This window comes from Triticum aestivum, chromosome 3D, assembly GCF_018294505.1.
Source record: "Triticum aestivum cultivar Chinese Spring chromosome 3D, IWGSC CS RefSeq v2.1, whole genome shotgun sequence".
Lineage (NCBI taxonomy): Eukaryota > Viridiplantae > Streptophyta > Magnoliopsida > Poales > Poaceae > Triticum > Triticum aestivum.
This window is the reverse complement of record NC_057802.1, coordinates 227,341,484-227,354,325: the sequence shown is the minus strand read 5'-3', so window position 1 is coordinate 227,354,325 and position 12,842 is coordinate 227,341,484.

The window sequence follows — 12,842 nt, the reverse complement described above, 5'->3', positions numbered from 1 at the left end:
CGGCCTTATCCTCCACACCGCCAGCGCTGCCGGCCTCCTCGGCAAGCTGTGCCTCCCTCGCCCTGGTGGCAATGTAGTGCAGTTCCGCCTGGGTGGTGTCCTAGACGAGCAGACGCTCGGCGTCGGCGTTGACGTACCCCTCGTGCAGGGTGTCGAAGAACTGCTGCACCTCGGCGTCATTCGGCTCGGCCCAGCTCGGGTCAGGCCCATGCGCGTTGCAGTCCGGCATCATGGCGATGATGTCGGTCCGGCGCGAATTGTTGCACAACGGGACCACTCCCGCTCGCAACTTGAACAAGGGCCCCTTGAAGACCTTGTTGGCCTTCGCGGCGGCCCTCGCGACCTTGCCGGTCCGCTCGACCTCGCCATCACGGCCCACATCGAGCTGGAAAATTCACTAGCAGAAATGGGCATGCCCCATCACCGTGAAGTTGTGGTCGAGGCCAGGGCAAAGCCGCATGATGTCGGCGGGGTTGGTAAAAAGCCAGGCTGGCCTCCCCTTGTTGTGTAGTGGGGCGATCCGGCGGCGGATGAAGTCCGCCCCGATCATCTCGAGGGTGAGCCCGACCTCGGTGAGCCGATGGATCCTGGTGGTCGCGACCGTGAGCTTCTCGTCATCAGCGTCGACGTCACTCCAATCGTTTCTGCGGACCGGCGGCGCCCGGCGAACTTCGCAGAACGCGGCGGGTCCTTCTCATCGATCCAGCACCACCGGCCCCGCCATTCTTCCCACCTCTCCTTCATGGCGCCCTCCGGATACGCTCCCTTGGACCTTGAGACCCAGGCGATGCAACCGGAGATGGCGCCCCCTGGTTGGATCCGAGGGGAGAAGTAATGGCGAAAGAGCGTCGTGTTGGGGTGCACCCCGGCGAATCCCTCGCAGATTTGCGCAAAATGGGCCATGCACGCCACCGCATTCGGGGTAAAATCCAGGAGGCGGAAGCCAAAGGTGTGCATAATGTCGCTGAAGAAATCAGAGAAGGGAGGACAGAGCCCGCAGGAAAAATAATCAACAAAGAAGGGGCACCGATTTGAGGCAGCCTCGGCGCAGTCGGCGGGGATGACGCGCGTGGCTGGATGCCCCGACTTTTCTCCCCCCATCTTCACCCCCCACAGGGGTCTGAAGGATTCCCGGAGCTCGAACACGTCCACTATCGAGGGGAAGAAGGCGTACTGCGTCCGCTGCACCGCCAGCGCACTCTCCGGCGTCTCCGCCGCTCCGGCATCCATGGCCACCCCCTTGCCCTTGACGGATTTCGGTGCCATGGCGGCTGGGGGAGAAGGGCAGGACAGAGGGTGGCGGAAGCACAACGGCGGCGAGCAAGGGCGAAGCTTGGAGAAGAAGAGGAAGACGAGCGGAGGCTTTCGAGATTGGGATTGCGCGAAGGGTAAAAGCAACAGTGCGCTCGCGGTTATCCCTTTTTATGGGGAAGCCGCGGGTCGCGCTGCCCATTTACTGCGATGTGACGCCTGCGTGCGGGAACCGCCCCACACATGCCACCCACGTCACGCACACCCCTCCATGCCACGCCGCGCCGCGCGCGGGTCATTGGAAGCGCAGCGCACGAAAAGTTTTACCGCGGTAAAAACCGCCCCGCCTGCCCGCGCACCGTTTTGGGCCTGGCCCAACAACGTGTCGCGCTTATGTGTGGCCCAGGCCCGGGAGCTCCTGTTGGTGTACAAAAGGAGGGGCGCACTTTTGTACCCCTTTACCTGTGCATGGACAGTTGGAGCCGCGCCCGCGGCCACACCAAGCAGAACAGGGGAGATGAGCCAAGGTAAGACCAAAGCCCAAGATAACCAGAGCAACGCCAAGGCCAATACCACAAAGAGCAGAGGGACGAAGCAGGTTCCCCCGGCAAGACCCTTGCCGGGGCAGCTCGCCCCACACCAACAGAGCGAGCCACCCTTGAGCCCACGGTCTCCAACATCACGTTGGGCCAGGGCTAGGGAGGCACCTCCATGGTGGCATGCAGACCTTTGTGAAGACAAGGAACACCCAAGATCAGATGAGGATTAGAAGACGATGATCCTCGGCAGGATCCTTGCCGAGGGAGCCACCAGACCCCCGGCAAGGTCCTTGCCGGGGACGACAGCACGCCACGGCAAGACCCTTGCCGGGCCGCACGGCAAGACCCTTGCCGGGCCATCAGGCAAGGCCCTCACCAAGGACGCTAGCAGGGCCACCGCCAGGCCCGTGCCAACCAAGTTTCTACCACCGTTCACATGCAGCTGCCATCCCAACCAGCTAGGCGGGCACGTGCGTGGCAACATGCAGCTCCCAGGCCAACTCATCAAGCGCTTGCGTGGCGGCATGCAGATCTTCGTGGAGGCTCCACCACCGCGCCACCTCAGCTGCCTGCCTTCCTACGTGGCGCCGCATGCGTCGCTGGCCAGGGCGCGTGTCAAAGCGAGGAGGAGCGGCGACGGACGGGACGGGCCTCGCCCCCGTCCCCGATAAAGTTAGGAGACACCTAAGCTACGCATTAAATGCATCTTGTCCTATAATACGAGCGATAAGCTCAGGGCACTTTGCGCCTTTCCACCTCCTGTGTGCCACTGTGGCAGCCCCTTTCGACTATAAAAGGAGGCCCATGGCAGACTGGAGAAGGATTCGGCTCTTTCGAACCATACGCTCACCACAGCTAGTTCAAGAGCTCAAGAACTCTCTGAAATACACCCACCAAAGCAGGACTAGGGTTTTACGCATCCTCGCGGCCCGCACCTGGGCAAACGATCCTTGTGCTAGTTACTAATCCTGCTCTTCTCACAACCCTGCACCCCGGCAACCGTAGGAGGGATTCTTGTGATCCCATAGGTGTCGTTTCCCCGACAATGACGGCAACGGAGTGCCGATGCAATGCAAATGATGACATGATGAATGCAACAAGCAAATAAAACACATGGCGACAACGGAAATAAATGGAAGGCGTCTGAAGTGTCGGTCTCGGGTCATTACAACACTCCTCCACTTACAAGAGATCTCGTCCCGAGATCTAAGGATGGCATCAGAGAAAAGCGGAAGAGGAAGAGGTAAAACAAAGTTTCTTCTTTGACAAACGAGTGAAACCATGAACCTTGAGAGGTTGAACAAATCGAAAGAAAGAATACAATGGAGATGAACGAGATTGCACACACTCCGTTAGCAAAGGGTAACAAGGAGCATTACGAGAACCTTGTAGGTTGAAAGACCTGAAATAAGAGCTTCATGAACCAAAAGAATATGACCACACCAGTATAATTAGGTAGCCAAGGAACAAGAATGACAGAATTTGGACAGCACTCCGGTAGAAAAGAGAAGGAAAACTTGATAAGATGAAAAGAACTTGAAAAGAGGACACGACACTCCTGCTAAACGGATAAGCAAGGAAAAGAACATGATATTAACAAAATGAGATGATGGGTCAAAGAGAGTAACATCACAATGCCTCCGAAACAAATGTAAGAATGGAATCAAAAGAACGGAGAAGAAAACAACATGTTCTACCTGAAATGAATTTAAGAGAGCATCCTTAAAAGAAGGATTGACGGAGTTGTTGGAAGATCAACACGAAAGGATATGATCCTCATGGGCTTATGGAGACATCTCAAAATTATGAGGTGACAACCAGCCACTACCAAAAGATTGATTAGCTGAGAGGAACGAAGAGATGGAAAAACTTCTTTCACCGCAAGAATAGGAGGGAACTTGGATTACCGATAGACACCACAATTAGCAACATTCCTTAGGGAAGGCTTTAAGTGAAATCTATACCAAGATAACACCAACGAAGAAATTATTGGGTTGAAAAGATCTCATGAACGAATTGAAAATGATGGGTTTAAAATATGTCACTCTTGAAAACTTGTGAATCATGAAACATGAAGAGAAATTGTCAAAAATGACATAACACCGCCTCAAAAGATATTGTAGAAAGAATTTCACTTCAGAATGCAAGCTGAAGAATGCTTGATCTTCTCCAACAAGGATGTTGATGAACACTTGAAGAAGGAATTAAATCCTTAATGAATCACTCTGTTGATCCTTTGAGAGAACTCCGGTAATAAAAGAATGATCCAACAAAAGGAAATTTGAAAAGAACAAGACGAAGCCTTGCAATGATTTAGATGGCGCTTCGGAATGAGATAATTGAGAGAGCTTGGAACTCCGAAAAGAAAAGATGAAGCATCTCGAACCGAGAATGTGATATGACGAACAACTCCGGAAAGAAAGATGAATCACTTGGATGAAACAAGAATAAGAATTATGTTATTCGTATCCTTCACCAATTTAAATTGATGGCTAGCAACGAATTTTGCATTCTACTTATTCTTCTTGCAAAGATTGAGGAGATATAGCGCAAACTTGGAAAAAAAAATCTTTATGAACCACCGGTAGGATTTTGAAAGAATGACTGAAATGATACGGTAATAAAGGAATAGGAATGTTGAAGAAACCACCGGTAGGATTATGAGATTACAAATGAATTGATACGATACCAATTGAAGAGGAATCTTAAACAAACCATCGTAAGAATTGAAAATGAATGAAGAAAGAGAATGAATCACCGTGAATAATTGCAAATGATGTATATACTTGAGGGAATTTAGATACAAGTGAACAAATAGATCATGAGCCGACTAAAGAACACTTGAACAAAGCACCGGAACAATTCGGGAATGATGTAACATCCCAAATTTTCAATTTGGAATGTTATACATAGGTCATCATATGCATATCATATTTTATTTGCATTTTGGTAGTGATCCTAAAAATCCTAAGCAACTCAAGGACCCACGGAGAGAGTTGGGGATTTTATTATTTTCATATTTGAAATTTTCTCAAATATTGAAACGGGGATCATTTTGGTTTTAATTATTTTTTCTCCAAAAATATTTCATATTAAAATATATGAGAGGAGATAATATGACTTCTCCAAAATAAATGAAATATTGGAGGAAAATGTTAAAATCAAATAAATAATTTTATTTAGATTTTATCGCTATTTTGTTTGAATTAGAAAAATATGCATTAGGTCCGGGAAAATTGTTCACTTTGTCCTAAATTTTATTAGAGGACGGTGAAAATTTATTTTGGAATTTTTGGAGTCCGTTTGATATTTCTTTTTATTTATTTTCTCCGTCCGTTTTAAAAATAAACGAACCGACCTAACGGGTCGTGCCCGAGCCGGACTCTGTCCGCTCAGGCTTTATAATCCTGCTGAGGCCGCCGCCCGAGCCCACCAGCCCGCCACCCTCCCGCCCGAAACCCTAGCCGCCACCCCGCCACCGCCGACGTCGCGCATCGCCGCCGGAGCCCCCCGCCGCCACGCTGCGCCTCGCCACCCGCCGCCGCCGTCCGTCGGAGTTCGCCGGAAAAGTAGACGGTTTTCTTCGGTTTAATTTTCAGTAAAAAAACCTAAATCAGTTTTTCGTTTAGATCGGGTTTTATTTCAGTTTTATTCGGTTTAGTTTATTTAACGAACGTTCGTTCGTTTAGATATGTTAGTGAAGGATTTTCGTTAAATTGGTTCTGTTAGCGAATGTTCGCGCCGTAGTCTTTTCTTTTTATTTTATTTTTTTGGCCAGGGACCGATCCGCGATTACTTTTATCATAGATTAGCCCCTGATCTTCAAACCCTCGTAACTTTTCAACCGTTTGTCCAAATCCAGTGAAACCAAGGCCAAAATCTTCGTCTCGAGCCCCTCTTTTGTTTAATCAACTTGAACAAGGTTTTGAAAATTTAAAATTTGGTTTCAAGCAGATTTGAATTTGAAGTTCTTTTTACCGTAGTTTCAGTTCCGTAACTCCGATTCGATTGATTCTTTTTGCAGATCGAATCTCTTCAGTTGGATTTTCAGATTTGATCTTCTTATTTGAGTTTTACCCGTGCATCTTTGCTTGAGTGCTTATGTATGCTATTGTTTGTTTGTGATAGAATTCCCGGAGTGTGAAGCGTGCTACTACGAGTCTCTAGGGTTTGCGGATCGTCAGCAAGGCAAGTAACACATTGATCATACTCATTTCATACCCAGTTTTTAAGCATTAGTTACAACCCTCAAACATTGCATGGTTAGGATTTGATAACATGTGGGTATTGGGAATTAGTTGATGAGGAGTTAATTCTACGCTATGCTTATAGTGCCATGCTATGCTCGTAGACATGGATTGGGTTTGAGCGTGTCCATGACAGATGTGAGATTGTTAATTAACGGTTCAACTTAAGGTGGCAACTTTAATACACATCTGGGTGGATTGTTGGTTTGGGCACCTGGGGTTATACCAGTGTTGTCCTAGGAGATCCCGGGGTTATACTGTGTGAACCTCCTATGGTCCGCCACCCAGGCTCAAAGGGATCATAAGATTATTCATGCTAGAAACTTCCGTGTGCAGCCACAAGCTATTATGGGCTCTAGCATAGTTGAGTATGTTGCATGACCTCTTCAAGTGGTAGGCTAGCAGATGTAGGGGATGTAGGTTGGTACTGTCTACCCGGGGTTAGAGTTAATGCTTCTGAAAGACTGTGTCTCGGTCATCCGTTTCTCAAACACCATGAAGTGCGAGAAATCCAACGGAGGAGATCGAGTCTTGTGGGGAAAAGTGCGCAAACCTCTGCAGAGTGTATAAACTAATCATGGTTAGCCGTGTCCCCGATTATGGACATCTTGAGTATCTGGTACTTGAATTATTGATTTGATCTCATCACTCTAAATTAATTTTGTTGGGTTGAAAATTACTTTTAATTGGGATTGAGATGGGGGTACCATCCTCAATGTTTCAAGCACCATGATAGTTAAATAAAATATATTCCTTTGTTGTAGGGAAAAAATGGCTTTTCGCAAAACATTATAACCATAGAGCCTCCACCAGCCAAATATGCATGTAGTGATAGCCTTTATCTGTTCATTGCTCTACTGTGTTATATTGCCAGCATATTCCATGTGCTGACCCATTTCGGGCTGCAACATATCATGTTGCAGAATTTTCAGACGAAGAGTAAGGTGCGCTAGGTCGTTTGTCGTGCACTCAGCTATGCCGTTGGAGTTGAGGGACTCACTTTATCTTTCAAGCCTACCGCTGTTATCTTATTTAGATGGCCTTAAGCCATATTTATTGTAATAAGTTCTCTTTTGAGACATTCGATGTAATAAGTGTGTGATTGGTACTCTGTTATAAATCCTTCAAGTATAGTGTGTGTCAGCATTACCGATCCAGGGATGACACTTAAGCACAGAGATTCGACCGTTTGAGGTTGGATCGCTACAAGATGGTATCAGAGCACATGCTGAATGTAGGACACGACCACTAAGATGAGCCATAGGTCACTCTTCTCTACTCATTTCTGACTCCTCTCCATTTTCTACTCTTTAGGATGGCGGACTCAAGGAACAAGTTTGCACAGCCGGATGAAGACACACCCTTTGGACGACACTTGAAGGAAGTCACTAGGTACCTGAACATCAGAATACCAAGCTTCACCGGGACCTACACCACCACTTTACCAGAAGAGGAGCGTTGGATGATTCGAGTTCAAGTTCTAGGAAGGACATTCAAGCCAGTCACTGAGCCCATAGAGTTTTCCTTTGATGCACTAACCTGGAGTCTAGGTAAGAGCATGGCAGACCACATCGCCATGGGACGCATTGGCGAAGTTTATCACAAGGAGCTTAAGGACACCATCTATTAGATGTGTGGGCACCGAGATTAGCAATGGGAGATGACCAACACCAGGAGGGACAGGTCCATTGCAGCTTTATCCAGGAGTTAAACCAGCACATTCGTCGCTAGGAGAACAAGATGTGCGCAAGCATGATAGATTTGAAGAAGGTGATGACCAGGAACACGGAGCTAGAAGAGGAACTCAAGTCTACACGCGACGGATACGAGGAGGAAATCGCAATACTAGTGGAGAAGAATGACGACCTGACAAGGAAGCTAGGAGTATTCATGGGAGACCCTGCGCCAGGAGGAGATGACGACCATCCCGAGGACTACATCATCATCGACGACACCGACTCCGACCCCGACGATAGTGATGATGATTATGAAGACGAAGCTGGAGCGGATATCATGGAGTCTTCCACCGATCAAAATTTCTAGATGACCACCATATGATTAGTAGTATTCCCCCTATGTATATAGTAGTAGTCCGAGCACTGTAACGATAGTTCTAGACCAATTGTATGCCCTTGCTTGAATTGATTTTGTGTGATATGAATGTGTTTGTCTCATGTGCAAATGGGTAGTGTTTTATCACTAGACCTCATTCTATTCTAATCTCTCCCCTCTAAACCCATCAGATGCCTCCGAGACGTGACACCGGATTTGTCTTCCCACCGGAGATCACCTAGTTGATCCAACAGCAGAATGCATTGATACAGCAATTAGTCCAGAACCAAGGCAACAACAACAATAACAACAACCCGCCGCCACCACCCCTAGTTGACAACTTAGCTCGTTTTCTGAGGTTGCAGCCGCCGGTGTTTTCCAGTAGCACCAAGCCAATAGTTGCTGATGACTGGCTACGCAGGATAGGAAGGGAGTTGACCACCGTAGGTTGCACAGATGCAGAGAAGGTGCGTTATGCCGCACATCAATTGGATGGACCCGCAGCCGCATGGTGGGAGAATTACACGACCACTTTCCCTATAGCCAATGTCACTTGGGATCAGTTTCAGCAAGCATTCTGCACTGCTCATGTCTCAACTGGAGCTATGAGCATGAAGAAGCGTGAGTTTCGCAACTTGCGTCAGGGAAACCGTATTGTGGCTCAGTACATACATGAGTTTAGTAAGTTATCTCGCTATGCCCCAGATGATGTGGCCACAGATGCCGTGAAGCAGGAGAAATTTATGGAAGGGCTGAATGATGAGATGAGCATGCAGTTAATGGTGGCAACATTTAATAACTACCAGGAGTTGGTAGACAAGGCTCTTATGATTGAAGGGAAGCAACAGCAGATTGAGAGCCGCAAGAGGAAGTATGGACAGGGGAAGTACAATTCAGGAGCTCAGCAGAAGCCTCGTTTCACCCGAACTCGAGAGGATTTACCCATACCCATGGAGGCCATACCCACAATGGAGGAAGTTCGCATAACCACAGTGGCCCCAAGAATGGAAACAGGAATGGAGCAGGCAGCAATCAGAACTGCGCTAACCCAGCCACACCCGCCAAGAAGGATCAAAGTCACATTACTTGTTTCAAGTGCGGGAAGACTGGACACTACGCCAATGATTGTCCTGAGTTGAAGAATGGCAATGGAAATGGAAGCTCTGGGAAGAAGCCCAACCCCTTCAACAGGGGCAAGTGAACCACGTGAACGTGGAGGAGGTTGAAGAGCAACCAGACGCAGTGATCGGTAAGTTTTTGGTTAAGTCATTTACCGCACTTGTTCTATTTGTTACTGGTGCATCACATTCATACATTTCAAGGGCATTTGTGGACAAGTTTAAGTTACCCACCTTAGCCCTTAGGACACCTTTGTTAGTAAGCTCACCAGGAGCAGAGTATATGGCCAGCTGATGGTGCGATCAGATACCCTTAACCATTAGTAGCCATATTTTCCCCTCAGACCTAATAATTTTGGAGTCACAAGGATTGGATGTGATACTAGGAATGGATTGGCTATCGAAGTATGGAGGAAACATTGACTGTGCTAGTAGGTCAATTCTACTCACCACCCCGGAGGGAAAAAGGATCAAGTATATATCCAGGCATTCGCCTAGGAGGACCCAAGTAAATTCCCTCTCAAGAGTTGTTCAGGAGGAAGTGCCCGTAGTGAAGGATTACCCAGATGTATTTCGAGAGGAACTACCAGGCATGCCGCCGGATCGAGACATTGAGTTTTTGATAGAGTTATTGCCAGGCACCGGACCGATATCAAAGAGACCATACCGGATGCCCGCAAATGATCTGGAGGAGATCAAGAAGCAGATTAAGGAGTTATTGGAGAAGGGTTACATTCGACGAAGTTCGTCACCATGGGGAGCCCCAGTACTTTTGGTTGAGAAGAAGGATGGGTCCTTGAGAATGGTTGTTGATTATCGGCCATTGAATGAAGTGACAATCAAGAATAAGTACCCACTGCCGGTGATCAATGATTTGTTTGACCAGCTGCAAGGAGCTAAAGTATTTTCCAAGATCGACCTGCGATCAGGATACCACCAGCTGAAGATCCGAGAATAGGATATACCCAAGACAGCATTCACCACAAGGTACGGGCTATATGAGTATACGGTTATGTCATTTGGATTGACTAATGCCCCTACCTATTTTATGAGCATGATGAACAAGGTATTCATGGAGCTCTTGGATAAGTTTCTCGTGGTGTTCATTGATGATATTTTGGTGTACTTGAAGAATGAAGAGGAGCACAAGGAGCATTTGCGTTTAGTTCTTGAGAAGCTCGGGGAACATCAGTTGTATGCCAAGTTCAGCAAATGTGAGTTTTGGTTGAAGGAAGTTGCATCCCTTGGACATGTTATATCAAGAGAAGGTATAGCAGTAGACCCCACCAAGGTTCAGTCGGTCAATAAGTGGTTGGCACCCACCTCAGTTGGAGAGATCCGCAGTTTTCTTGGACTCGCAGGATATTACCGGAGGTTCATTGAAGAAGGACGCCAAATTCAACTGGATAGAGGAATGTGAAGCAAGTTTCCAGGAGTTGAAGAAACGTTTGGTTACAGCCCCAGTGTTGATTCTGCCGGATATACGCAAGGATTTCCAAGTGTATTGCGACGCCTCTCGCTTAGGACTTGGAGGTGTACTTATGCAAGACGGAAGAGTTGTGTCGTATGCCTCACGTCAACTTTGACCGCATGAGTTGAATTATGCCGCACATGATTTGGAGTTAGCAGCTATAGTGCATGCGCTCAAGACCTGGAGACACTTTCTTATTGGAAATCGTTGTGATGTGTACATGGATCATAAGAGTTTGAAGTACATTTTCAGGCAGAAGGAGCTAAATCTCAAGCAAAGGAGATGGTTGGAGCTTATAAAGGATTATGATATGAAGCTGCACTACCACCCAGGGAAGGCCAATGTCGTAGCAGACGCTTTGAGCCGGAAGAGTTATGCCAATACCCTCATAAGCTGAGGATTACCAAAGGAATTAGCAGAAGATCTCAGGGAGCTTCATTTGGAGATAGTCCCTAGAGGTTTTGTCGCGGCAATGGAGGTTCAGTCAACATTATTGGGTAAGATTAGAGAAGCTCAGAAGGATGACAAGGAAATTGCCGAGGTGAAGGAGAGAATGAGCAAAGGAAAAGCCAAAGGTTTTCATGAGGATGAGCATGACACCTTGTGGTTTGAGGACCATGTTTATGTGCCCAATAATGCAGAGATCAGGAAGCTGATACTACAGGAAGCACATGACTTGCCATACTCGATACACCTCGGAAACACCAAGATGTATTTGGATTTGAAGGAGCGTTTCTGGTGGACTGGTATGAAGAAGGATATTGCCGAGTATGTAGCCGTATGTGATATATGTCAGAGAGTGAAGGCAGAACATCAGAAGCCAGCAGGATTATTGCAACCTATGCCGATACCCGAATGGAAGTGGGACAAGCTTGGCATGGATTTTATCACCGGATTACCCAGGAACCGATCAGGATATGATTCTATCTGGGTAGTAGTGGATCATTTGACCAGAGTGGCTCACTTTATCCCAGTGAAGACCACCTATACAAGTGCGAAGTTGGCCAAGATATATATGACCAGGATTGTATGTCTGCACAGAGTTCCGAGGACCATCGTATCAGATAGAGGAACACAGTTTACTTCAAAATTTTGGCAGCTGCTGCACCAGACTTTGGGGACCAGGCTAGAGTTCAGTACAACCTTTGATCCGCAAACAGATGGACAGACCGAGAGAGTCAATCAGATTCTAGAGGACATGTTGAGAGCTTGTGCGCAAGATTATGGATCTAGTTGGGATGATAATTTGCCTTACGCGGAGTTCTCATACAACAACAGCTATCAAGCCAGTTTGAAGATGGCACCTTTCGAAGCTTTGTATGGAAGAAGATGCAGAACACCATTGATGTGGCATGAAGTTGGGGACCGTTAGTTGTTTGGACCGGATTTGAGTAAAGATTCCGAAGAGAAGGTTAAGCTGATTCGGGATAGGCTGAAGGTAGCTCGGTCCAGGCACAAGAGTTATGCAGATTCAAAATGCAAGGAGGTAGTCTATGAAATCGGAGACAGAGCATATTTTATTTGCATTTTGGTAGTGATCCTAAAAATCCTAAGCAACTCAAGGACCCACGGAGAGAGTTGGGGATTTTATTATTTTCATATGTGATATTTTCTCAAATATTGAAACGGGGATCATTTTGGTTTTAATTATTTTTCTCTCCAAAAATATTTCATATTCAAATATATGAGAGGAGATAATATGACTTCTCCAAAATAAATGAAATATTGGAGGAAAATGTTAAAATCAAATAAATAATTTTATTTGGATTTTATCGCTATTTTGTTTGAATTAGAAAAATATGCATTTTTTAAAATTGCATTAGGTCCGCGAAAATTGTTCATTTTGTCCTAAATTTTATTAGAGGACGGTGAAAATTTATTTCGGAATTTTTGGAGTCCGTTTGATATTTCTTTTTATTTATTTTCTCCGTCCGTTTAAAAAAACGAACCGACCTAACGGGCCGTGCCCAAGCCGGACTCTGTCCGCTCAGGCTTTATAAGCCGGCCAAGGCCGCCGCCCAGCCCACCAGCCCGCCTGCCCGAAACCCTAGTCGCCACCCCGCCACCACCTCGCAGTCCGCGCCGCCGCCGTCGAAGCCGCGCCTCGCCGCCGAAGCCCGCCGCCATCGCCCCGCGCCTCGCCACCCTCCGCTGCCGCCGACGC